Source organism: Peromyscus maniculatus, chromosome 6, assembly GCF_049852395.1.
Source record: "Peromyscus maniculatus bairdii isolate BWxNUB_F1_BW_parent chromosome 6, HU_Pman_BW_mat_3.1, whole genome shotgun sequence".
Taxonomy (NCBI): Eukaryota; Metazoa; Chordata; class Mammalia; order Rodentia; family Cricetidae; genus Peromyscus; species Peromyscus maniculatus.
The window spans coordinates 64,454,339-64,467,549 of NC_134857.1; the positions used below are offsets into that span (position 1 = coordinate 64,454,339).

The 13,211-nt window shown below is 39.9% G+C and overlaps 1 protein-coding gene across 4 annotated transcripts in view; it reads right to left on the reverse strand.

Annotated features, from left to right (window-relative positions):
* The window catches only part of Mnd1 (meiotic nuclear divisions 1), a 68,618-nt gene that overhangs the window by 34,064 nt on the left and 21,343 nt on the right, over window positions 1-13,211 (reverse strand). The window lies entirely within an intron of this gene.

Here is a 13,211-nt window from a genome sequence, read left to right on the forward strand (position 1 = left end):
ACCAAAGCTGGATCTTCTGCAAGAGCAGCCAACCTTAACCACTAAGCCACCTCTCCAACTTCTTTTAAAGATTTTTAATTATGGAAAAGATATGCAAAATGCATCACTTAACATATTTTATTCAATAACATTAAATACATTCAGGCTGCTGCACAACCTTTGCCACTATCCATCTGCAGAACATCTTCATCGTTCCAAACAAAAAAGATTCATTAACAAACACCACCTATCCATTCTCCTCCTCTTCCACCCATGGAACATTATTTTACTACTTGTCTGCTTTTGCCTAATCTAAATACCTGACATGAATGGAACCACAAATATCTTTTTGTATTTATTTTACTTAGCATGCTTCAAGGATCACCTGTGCCGAAGCACATACCCCAATTCCATTCCTTTTAAAGACTGAACAAAATTGTATTCTGCGTACATCACATATTATACAGTCACTGATAGCCATCTGTATCATCTCCTCCATTGTGAAGAACACTGGCATACAAGTGCCTGTTTGAGTCCCTACTTCTTATTCTTTGTTTTGGGCTTAAGGAGTACTGCAAGGATTGAACCCAGGGTCTTCATACCTTACTTACACTTATTTTCTTTTATTGTGATAATGTCTATCCCACTGGTTGTAACATGTTAACTTACATTTTTGGAATTTTGTGATTTATCAGCAGTATAGAATAGGCTAATCCTTGCAAGTTCTCCCAAAGTGGATACTGGCAAACATTTAAAAGTTTGCTAATCTTATGGTTGAAAAGTGACAATCATCATTGTTTTCATTTTATTTAATGTTTCTAATCTTTGTGTATATATGATGTGTGTATTGCACAAGTCTGCACTTTTCACTTTGAAACAAGGTGTCACTGTTTACTTTTGCCTCTGCCAGGCTAGATGCCCATGAGCTTCCAGGGATGGCATGTCTCTGCCTATCTCTGTGTAGTAGGTACTTGGGAATCACAAATGTGTGCTATCTCATCCAGCTTTTCATGGGTTCTGGAGATTTGAACTCAGGTCCTTATGAAAGTATGGAAATGCTTTACACACTTGAGTCACCCACCCCCTTAGATTGATTTCAATTACTGATATTTAGTCAATCAATCTTCACATTTTTATGGATCAAGTTTCTTTTCTTGTAGTGCTGAGAATTGAACCTAGAGCCTTGAATATGCCAAATATGCACTCCACAGCTAAGTTACACTCTCAGTCCCATACTATTTCTCTTCATTATTAAAAAGAACCATTATATTGCTCATGCTGTGTATGAGTGGTCATGCATGTCACAGCTGTGTATGGAGGTGAGCCAACAACAGTGTGGCATTAGCTCTCACACATGGGTTCATGCAGGCTTCTCCTCAGAGCCTTACTATCTTGTCTAGTCCTAGCAACACCAATGTTCAACGATAGAAACACTGTATTTGTTTAGTTTTCTGCCAGGCACAAATCTCACCTCATGATCCTCGTCTTTTAATAAAGAAAGCTTGATGATTGTGCTGCAAGAACAGTGAGCTGGGCAGTAAGCCGAGCACTGCCTATTGCTGGTCCCTCCTCTCCAGTACATTCCTGGTCCTCTGTGAGTTCCTTTAGTGCATGAATTAAAAATTACCTATAAAAACCTAGTGGATGTTGGTCATCATGCATTAGCCAGACAGACAGGCACTGACGTCTTTACAATGACTTTCCTCACTCAAGTGTATGCCGCCCCGTTGAGTTAGGAGTTCTGGGCCCTAGGAAGTCCACGGTACTTCTTTATTTGTTTCTTGTTAAGATTTAAAGTTGGTTTTGGTGCTACTAGGAGATAGGCAATGACTACAACCAAACTAACATTTGTATGAATTGAAGTGTTAGAGGTTAGTCAAAATGTCAATGTGTAGCCTTGTAAATACGAAAATCAACAATTTTCAAAGTTGAAATTGTTTTGTATCCAATCTAAAGTTAAGTGGGTTAAAAAATAATTAGAGCCAGGCGGTGATGGTGCACGCCTTTAATCCTAGCACTTGGGAGGCAGAGCCAGGCTCTCTGTGAGTTCGAGGCCAGCCTGGTCTACAGAGCAAGATCCAGGACAGGCACCAAAACTACACTGAGAAAGCTTGTCTCGAAAACCAAAAAAATAAAAATAAAAAGTAATAATTATAATGTAGGACAGTCATGGTTATAAATAAATATAAACACTGGGGAAATGATAAGATCCTATATCTGAATTTGATTTGGTGCAATCATGTAAGTTTGAACCACCCCCTTGGGTCAAAAAGTAGCTCAATTTAAACATAAATGCAACTAACAGGGTTGATTTTTATGAAACATCTATAAAATACAGAGCAGCTCGACACAGTATTAGGATGGAAATACTAAAATTTATAAAATACTGATAATCTTTTGGAGGCAAAATAGGGCAAACAAACTGAAATGAGGGTTATCTGGGGAAATTAACGGCAGGTGTGATTCTGACACTCTGCCACCACCTGGTGGTATGGCATCAACGGTCCATGTCTTGTGGAGTGGATCTTTCCAGATCAGATGATTTTTAGTGGGGAATATAACTCGCGAGAATGACTCTCACAAGCCTGGATCTCCTAGGAAACAGGGAACAGTGTCTGGGGGATGGCCTATGGAATTTCATAGCTAGTCCAGGGTCATCCTTTTCAATCTCATTATGGAGCAACTCCAGCAAAGGAGAGTCATTTTTAGGAAGTCTGGAAGCCTAGCCTGAAGCTACCTACCACAAGAGCAAAACAAATAGTCAACATTTTCTTAAATCTCTGACAACCTTAAAAGTGGTACCAAATTCAAGCATTCCAACTGCTTTAATCATTGACTATTTTTTAAACTATTTCAAATCGTTTACCAATAAAATACTTGCATACTTCTTTCTTCCATCTCCAATATTCGAGTCACCCTATCTCTGCAAACAGTATTTAATTCTTAGTTATCTGGGACAATAAGAGAAATAATAATAATATTGAACTTAAAAGCCTAGCTTCGTTTGCTGTGTTGTCCAGCTGACATCTAAGGATCCTCCTAGCTCAGCCTCCTGAGCAGCTGGGACACCCAGCTTAAAAGGTTTTACTTTTAAACGCATATGGATGTCATTCGGCTGACCCTCTCAGTTACTCCTCCACAGCCTTTCTTTCTTTTTGTTTCGTTTTGTTTTTTGAGACAGGGTTTCTCTGTGTAGCTCTGGCAGCCCTGGAACTCTGTAGACCAGGCTGGCCTTGAACTCACAGAGATTCACCTGCCTCTGCCTCCTGGTGCTGGGATTAAAGGCTTGTGCCAGGACAGCCCAGCAGTCTTTCTTAACAAAGCTTCAATTTCTGTTCAGGCTACAGTGGTAACGTGCTCTGAAAGAATGGATGCTCCCAGAACATCCCTTTAGTATAAGCCTGTTAACTCAGACTTAGCCAAGGAGATATAAACAGAAGCCTGCTTGGGGAAGGGGGCATGCTGACATTTCTTCTTGTATAAAAGGAGGGGGAGGGAGAGAGAGGGAGAAAAGGAAAGGACAGAAGAGGAGGAGAAGGGGAGAGGGGGAGGGAGAGAGGGAAGGGGACAACCTATTCTCTGGACACCATTGAGAAGGACTTAGGAGTCACAACCAAAACGGGAAAGCCAAATGTCAAAGACAGTCTAGACTTCAGACAATGTGTGGTGCAAGTAGCCAACCTTGAGAAGGCTACCTCCAACTTCTTAACATCAGATAATGAATTCCTATTATGCAAGCCAATTTGAATCTACTTTTCTCTTATTTGTTCGCACATACAAAAAGGACACATATAAGAATGTCAATAGTAGGGGCAGGAGAGAGAGAGGGAGAGAGGGAGAGAGGGAGAGAGGGAGAGAGGGAGAGAGGGAGAGAGAGAGAGAGAGAGAGAGAGAGAGAGAGAGAGAGAGAGAGAGAGAGAGAGAGATCGATCAGGAGGGTACACTGCTCTTCAGAAGACTTGAGTTTGGTTCCCAGTATCCACAGCAGGCAGCTGTTACTCCAGCTCCAGGAGATCTGACACACCTACACACACACACAAATAGTTAAAAATTAACTTTTAAAATGCTTTAAGAATGTTAATAGTGTTTAGCTTTAAGTGAGTAATAATACAAATTTATTTTAGAAAAATACCAATATGACTATTTTAAAACATCAGAGCAATATGAACTTTTGTAGCTTGGCAAGTTCTTGTGTGCTCATGTCTATGAGAGCCACGGGTCTGAAGTAAGCAAGCTGTAGAACAACGGACACATAACCTGTAAAGGAGACACTGCAAAGACACTAAGCAGCTGGCCCCTCCTAAGAGCCTGCTAAGCGGGTTGTGAAGGGTAAGAATGTGACCTGGGCTCTTTCGACTCAGTGCAGGTGTATGTACGACCGACACCAGCAGAGGTCTACACAAGTTCAAATGCGATCTGCAAGCCGGAATCAACCTGGAATGCATAACAGCTCCGAGGAGAGGGTAGTCTCCGACAGTAAACGCAGTCTCACTTGCTGAAGTGACTCCATAAACTTGGACAGGGTTTACTCAAGTGTATTTCACAGAACACTAACATCTCAAGGGAACAGACCAAGACAGACTTGTAACGAATACTGTCAGATTAAAGGGTCAGAAAATTCAAAATAGTTACTTCTGTGAACTCATCATTCCCAGATTCCTTTGATTACAGAACCTCGTTTTCAGTAACATATTACATCTGTTACACAGGATCCTGTCAAGTATAATTCAGGCAAAATGGCAGAAAAATGAAATGACGAAGTTAAAAATACACACTTAGTTGTTCCCACATAACATTCATTCCCAAGGCTAAGTTTTTTAAAAAGTCAAGATTACACCAGGGTTACAATAATCATGTCTACATAACGGAAATCATTTGAGTGGAAGGAAAGGAAAAAACTAGGGCCAGGGAGAAGGCTCCTAGACCAAGTAAACAACACTTGGGATGAACCCAGGCTGTTGATGCAGGTGAACTCAGGCAGTGATGTAGTGATTAATGCCTTTGTTCAACACCTCGCATATCTCTATGTATCTGTTACTGCATTACATGCTAGCAACAAAAGATGAGCGATCCACAGTCCCTTCCCTGAAAGAATGTCTGGCATGGTTCTAGCTGACACAGAGGCTTCTTCATGCTACAGAGGAAGTGTGTATACAATAGTTGTGATGGTTGATGTTGGCAGTTTCCAGACTGGACCCCCTGATGTGGGAAGACCCAGTGTAAATCCTTTTCCCCTTAAGTTATTTACTTCAGGTATTTTGTGAGATGGGAGTGAGTAACATCATTCTTCACGAGTATGTATGAAGGACAGTGTGTGGAGCTATCACAATGATGTGTTACCATGTGTCTTATTTTATGTCCTGTCCATCAGTCATTATGCTTGCTATGGCAAACCACAGTTAAACGAATTTCAACAGATGGTTTTTATTAAAAGTATTTCTAGTTATCTATAGAGCCCCAAAGTAGACCTCCTCTTTAGAGTTCAGTTTTAGCTGTAAACATCTATATGCCTATTTCTAAACACTAATTAGGGGAAATACAAAACAAACAAACAAAACAAAACAACAACAAAACACCTTCAAACTGAGAATGTCTCTCAGTGTCTCCAAAACTACAATAAAATCTAGTTTCATGTTCTTTTCTTTTTCAGAATGAAATGCTTATTATACAACAATTCCTAGAAAGTCTGGCCTGAACTATCCTCTAAACCAAAACCTGAATAAAGAACTACAAAAGTTCTGGAGGAGGGGGATTCCTAATTCTTATTAAAAAAAAATTCATTAAAATTGCTATATAGCTGCTGCCATGCTAATTAAATTCTTATTTTTAAGATGTCACATTTTAATTGCATATTTAAAATATTGCTTTGACTTTTAAAATGTCAAGAAAGTGCATACAACATTTCCTACCTTAGCCATTTCTAAGTGTACCACTCAGTGCTGCTGTAACCAATCTCCAGAAGGGTTCATCTGCAAACCGAAACCTACATCTGTTCAACAAGACCTCCCTCCCCACCTGTAGACCTGAGTAACCTCACTTCCACTTTCTGTTAGAGCCTGGCTATGCTTCATGTTCCATACAAGAATTATGTAGTACACCCCCACAGACACATATACACATTGTAGAGAATAGGAGCAAAATACTGCCACATTCCTCACCTGGTCACAGAATCTCTTAGAGACCAAGTTGGAGCAAAGGAGACATGGGCAAGAACCTGATTGCTGGTCTTGTGTTCAAGACTCGAGGTTCCTCCATGTCTTCCTGCCTTCCTTTGTAAGCCTGAAGACAGGGATTTTTTGTTGTTGTTGTTGTTGTTTGTTTGTTTTGTTTTTTTTTTGTTTGTTTGTTTTGGTTTTTCGAGACAGGGTTTCTCTGTGTAGCTTTGTGCCTTTCCTGGAACTCACTTGGTAGACCAGGCTGGCCTCGAACTCACAGCGATCCACCTGGCTCTGCATCCCCACGAGTGCTGGGATTAAAGGTGTGTGCCACCACCGGGCTCAGGGATGGTTATTTTAAGGATTAACTTCAAGGTCATTCTTGATATTTAACAATTTTTTTTAATTTTATTTTATTAGATCACCCTGGAGCTGGAGTTACAGGTGGTTGTGAGTCACAGGTATGGATGCTGGAACCTAACTCAGGTCTTTTGTAAGAACAGAATAAATTCTTAACTGCTAAGTCATCTCACTCCAGCTCCCTGATAATTTCTTTCCATCTTTTAGGGTACAGAGAAATGTCACTTCACCTCGGGGGTTTCTTCACGCTACACACAAATTCATCACAACAGTGATTTGTGAAAAGGATCTAGTCACTTCTACTTTCACTGGAGCTGAAAGAGCTAAAAGCTTCTGGTGACCCCCAAGCATAAAATCATTTCATTACTACTTCATAACTGTAATTCGCTACTGTTATGAATCATAATATTTGATATATGACCCCAAAGGGTCTCGATCCACAGGTTGAGATATCAAGAATGACCTTGAAGTTAATCCTTAAAATAACCATCCCTGAGCTGGGTGGTGGTGGCGCACGCCTTTAATCCCAGCACTCGTGGGGATGCAGAGCCAGGTGGATCGCTGTGAGTTCAAGGCCAGCCTGGTCTACCAAGTGAGTTTCAGGAAAGGCACAAAGCTACACAGAGAAACCCTGTCTCGAAAAACCAAAACAGACAAACAAAAACAAAACAAAACAAACAAACAACAACAAAAAAAATCCCTGTCTTCAGGTTTACAAAGGAAAGCAGGAAGACATGGTTGAGAATAAATCAAATACAAAACATGTATTTCAGAAGAAATGAGATAGAAATATGCCTTGTTATTTTCAGCATCGTATAGGAAGCTTTTCTTGCCTATTAAAGACTTTAATATATGAGAATACAATTGTGTAAGCACTCTTGGAGGGGCTAGTTTAGAAACTATTTCTTCAGTCCAGCCCAGATATTTATTATAGCTTTTTAGAAAAAAGTTACTATACCTCATTATTCTCAGTAAAATTAATAATATCTTAACCACATTAACCAGAGGAAGGGAAAGTAACAACACTGTCTTCCAAGCTTATAATTGTTTGAACCAACCAAGTCAGCAATTAAAAAAAAAAAAAAAGTAAATTTATTCTGGCAGGAAATTTTCAGTTTCCTCTGCTTGGTGTACATGACAAAACCTAACCAACCACTAAGACATCCCATAATAATATGACCCCAATATGACTTCCAACTTTATGTGACCACATAACAAAAAAGTCTGCACATATTCTTCCTAAGTTAATCATCAACTATCAACTAAATGTAATTGATTTGGTCTTCTCTTAATTAACAGCACGGGCCACAGTCAAAATGTATCGATTCAAATCTTCCTTTGCCATCTCCTAATATTATCACCTTGGGCAAGTTATTCAACCTGTGGGTCCCTCAGTTTCCTCCTATGTAAAACATAGTTAATAACAATATTGATGCCTCATACAGGTATAAGAATCATAGGAGGCTCTTAACTGAATCTGCCTAAAAATAACAGTCCTCAGTTCCTCTTCACACATCTCCACCTTTCATCTAAACCAGCATTTCTCAACCTGTAGGTCGAGACCCCTTTGGGGTCACATATCAGATACTATGATTCACAACAGCAGCAAAATTACAGTTATGAAGCAGCAATGAAATGATTTTATGGTTGGGGGTTACCACTGTTAGCATTCAGGGATTTCCGCTGGCCTGCCCACAGGGATTGATCCACAGTGGGACAGATCATCAGCCACCAAGATGCAACACTGTTGCTACTGCCACCACGAGCCACAAACTCTCCCTATGCACATGCGCCATATCCTCTTACAAAAAGCAAGTGCCTTCTCTCCCCATGCTTTTCCTTTTCCTCTCACTCAGGCCGCCTCTGCACACCCCCACCCCAACAAACCTCTCACATGGGATCTGCTGCACAGTGTGACTCTGTGGTGCCCCTGGGCTCCAACCTGCCAAGGTACCGTCCATCGTTAAATCGTTACAATCATAGCATGAGGAGCTGTATTAAAGGACTGCAGCCTGAGGAAGGCTGAGCACCACTGATTCTAAGCCTACCCCACTTTCAGCTCAAAAGGGCCATTTCTAAAAATGCTGTGTTAACTATACATCTTTACAAAAGCCTTGTCTTTGGCGTGGGATGGCTCAGTGGGTAAAGGCACTGCCACCAAGCCTGACCACCTTCCACGTGGTGAAAGGAGAGAACTGACCCCTGCAGTTGTTTTGTTCCGTACATGCACTGTGGCATGCGCACACATACATACAACCCCTACATAGACGGATGAACAGATGGACAGACGGACAGACAGGCAGACAGACAGATGTAATTTAAAGAAAATTTAAGAGCCTTGTCTTTGTCCTAAACTGTATAACAGAATTTACAGCAAAGCTTAGCATTGCCTCTAGTATATTAAACATTATACAGGCAACTTTTTATTGTTTCTTGTTAATTATTTCCAAGTAAGTTAGATCACTACACTTTAATCAAGGAAACTGAAAATTCTCTAGGCATAGACCACTTATTCTTTAGATTCGGAGAATTTACAACAGTGCATGGCTACAGCAGCCATGGAAAATCTCTGTGGAGGTTGACACATGCCACACACATCTTAGAAAATGTTGAAGTTAAAACAAATTATAACCATGAGTCCTTCAGACTGTCTTCAATGAATATCAACACATGCAACCAAAAAAGGCAAAGGAGAAAAAAAATATATTTCCTGATTGAATTTTCAAATTTCCTCTAAGAATGTCTATCCTCAAGAGACAAGCACATTCCTGCACGTCACTGGAGTCACCGACAGCAGAGGAATGACATTAAAAGAGAGGAAATGAAGAGTCGCCCCACCCCCACACCCCCGAGCCAGTCTGGAGATAATTAACAAGAAACTCAAAGGAAGTTAACATTATACTTTGGCAATCTTAGCAGAGCTGGTCCTTCACTGAGCCGTGAGTGTGGCCAATCAGCAGTCACCGAGTGCCTGTGTCTATGTAAATCACAGCAGCGCTCACTCACGCTGTTAGCCAGGCAGTGCTCTCCGCTCAATTCACCTTCCTGGAGAGAAGTCACACTTCCAGCATAGGTCACAAGCATTTTTCTTATAAAGCATCAACACTGACTTCTACAAATCACCTTCAGTAAAAGGCAAGCCCTCAATTAATTGCTCTGATTGAACACAGAAGTTTATAGTTGACACTCGTGGGTGAGCCATAATTTATCCGAATGTGTGGCTACCACATGCAGAAACCTTCAAGTCCCAGGAACTTTCCACTTCATCTTCACCACAGCCCATGCAAGCTGAGTAGCCTCTCTGACAAACTGGGAAAGCAAGTCTCTAAGAAGCTTGCAAGCTTCTCCAGCTGCTCGAGAACAACAAAAACAAAACCTTGTTTTGTGACTTAGAACAGCGCTTAGAGCAGGGGGCACACACAGGCCCTACTGCGTCCATGTTAGCATGTCTTAACTTCTGATTTACAGAGGTGTGCCAGGTTCAGCTTTGACCTCTGACTTCTAAGAGGAACTAAAGAGGGTGTACGCAAAACCACACTCAAGGTCAACTCAAACCACAGAACAGGAGTACATTGACAGCTGCTAATTTATACAATGATTTGGTAAATTTGGCTTATGCTGTTAACCCCTTACTCACATGGTGTTCCAAGAAAACCAGAGCAGTGGGTATAAGAACATCCTATTCTTCAGTCATTCAGTCTAAACATCAACTACCCTCAGTTTTGAAATAGTTGCGTTCATGGTACTAGCAAGACACTGATTGCTTCTACTAAGATTACCCAAGTACCCATATGTAGTGGGTAGCCGGTCCAGCTTTGATCTAGAAGTACCACCCCCAGTCTCCAGAAGGAAGATGAGGCCCCAACAACAACTCTACTCAATCCAGAATGATGCCATGGTTCTCATCATCATACTACACTTCTAGCCACAATTTCAGACAATCTTACCCATTACTCTGAGACTTGCTGCAGAATCTACATTTAGTCTAACTGAGATTTAACTATCTGAGCTATCTTACAGTACCCAAAAGAGATACCATCACTCCCTAAACAGCAGGAAGCAATTCTAAGAAAACAATGCCCTTTCTCCCTAAGGTTTCATATTTCTCAGGGTTATGAATGATGGTTATAGGGTTGGGGGTGGAAGAAAATATTAAACTCAGTATTCTCCTTAAGAAAAGAAAAAGTTTCTCAAAAACAAAAACAAAACAAAACAAAAAGGGAAAAGAAGAAGTGGAATGGATAGGTATAAGATATTATGGTAGATTATTGTATATAGTAGTAAACAAATTTAGTAAAATATTTAGTAAAATAGCCTTAGATAATTTGCACTGTTATGGATTCTTATATGTTGATACAAATGTAAACTATTTTTATATTCCTGTTTAAGATAATTTGTATATTGATACAAATACAGAACTATATTTGTTATAATGAATATATATTTCTACTCTTATTTGAAATATTTGTATATTGATACAAATGTAAATTTATATCTGTCATACTATATGTATGTTCTACTTCTGTTTAGGATATTCTGTATATTGATATATATTTAAGATTATTGTCATATTGCATATTGCACTATACATTCCTACCTCTGTTATAAATATCTTGTGTATTGTCACAATTTTGAAGTCATCATCCTTTACTGTACATTTGCTTATAGACTGTTTACCTTGTTTACGTGACACCTTAGTCCTTAGGTTATTTCGGTAGATAAGACTTATAGATTTATAGTCACCTATGCCTGTCATCTCTATAGTTACGTTAGTTAGGTTATCCAGATTTACAGATACATAGGTCGGATGGACAGGTAATCTTCAAACACTTCATGGACCTAGAGAATATGGTATTTAAATAACTCAGAATTCTGTGACATGAGACACAATTGCTCCTGGCAGCACCAATCTGATCCCAAGAGAACGTTGGGCTTCTAAGACATTTCCATTTGGAAGTTTGTCTTCTTGGCACAAAATGGCCTATTGGGCAAAGAACTGCCCTTGCCTCAACTTCTGACAATACGAGTGCTGTCCTTCTGGACAAGTGGGACACAAGGAAAGCGACCACTGTACTCTGCCAAGACAGGGTAAGATGGTCTTTCAGAATTCCTGCTTCTAAAAATGGTCTGTCAGATACCCTAGGCCTGTAGCCAATTTGAATGCACCAACAATGCTGAGAAACATTAGGTGACTGTCCAGGCTGCCAGCTGTCTCTGTCTACTCTTGCAAGATTCCCGAAAGTTGCTTGCATCCATCTTCCATTTCTCAGGTACCATTATACTCCTCAGGTCTTTGATGGGATTGAAGACTAGCAGTTATAGTTACAACTTAGTATATAATATCTTAGATAGAACATATTATTAGATTCAGGTTCTTTAGGATAGGACACCTTTTGGAATGATCTTTGTAACATTCCATTTACCTATGCTCTAGACTTCTCTGGATTTTAGTATGTGTCTCTTGCTTGATATTGTTCGCATTGGTTGTAGGTCCATCTTATTTAGGTCATTATCCCTTATTACTCCTAGACAATATTTGATAATCATTCCTATTGTATATAATCTTATATTAGGTTAGAACCTTCTTATTTAGACAAAAGGGGGAGATGTAGTGGGTAGCCATTCCAGCTTTGATCTGGAAGCACCACCCCCATTGAGGCTTTGGTAACTGTCACGCCTACAAGGCGGAGCCGAGAGAGAACTCATGAAGACCTGAGATCTGGATGGGCTGGCTCTCTTGGTTCCGGGACCCTGGACGCAGGAGGTAAACTGAGCAAAGTTCTTCAGAGAATACCACTGGACTGCGCTAAACCTTTCCCAGACCCTGTAACCTATCCCTTCACTTGTAAGTTACCCCACAAAAAAAACCTCCCTTTTAACTATATGAAGTTGCCTTAATATTTTAACCAATACCCATACTTAGTTAATATGAACTGTGGTAAGTCATTTGGCCTTGTTCATTTATGGTAACAAATTTCTGCCTTATACCTTGGTCAAGAAATGTGTAATAAGCACTACTGTATCTAATTTAGACAGGACTGACCACCCACAAGGTATGCTCAATATGTTGTTTGTTGGATGAAGAAAACACAATCCTTATTCTCAAGCAACAAAAATCAGTTATCACAGAAAATTAATAACACTGATTCTAACACTAAATATAAATGGTCTAACACACTAACTTAAAAGGCAGAAATTGTCAGTACACATAAAAATGCAAAACCTAATTATATGTCCTTACCAGAAACACATTGAAATAGAAAACATAACAATAAATATAAAGGAGTGGAATGCATTAAGCAAATCTTAACCAAAAGAAATAATTTCTTTGTACTTGGCCCTTGTACCCAGGGGTTTCACATACACTGATTCAATCAGCCGGGGATTGAAAATATTCAGGGTGAAAATGCACAGAATTGTATGTTTTGTCATTATTCTATAAACATAATTGTCTACATAGAATTTATATTAATTAGGTAATAATCTAGACATGACTGTGGTAAGTGCATTCTGGAAAGACCCATGGGTAAGGAATTGAGGGAAACCTCCACCCAAAGGTTTGAAGACTCCACCCACCTTCAAAGACACATCATACTAAAGGCCAACAGGACACATTTCCACATGTCACCAATATGTGCATACTTCATACCCCACCCCATAAAGCCTGCTATTATGGCCTGCTCGCTCTCTCTCTCTCTCTCTCTCTCTCTCTCTCTC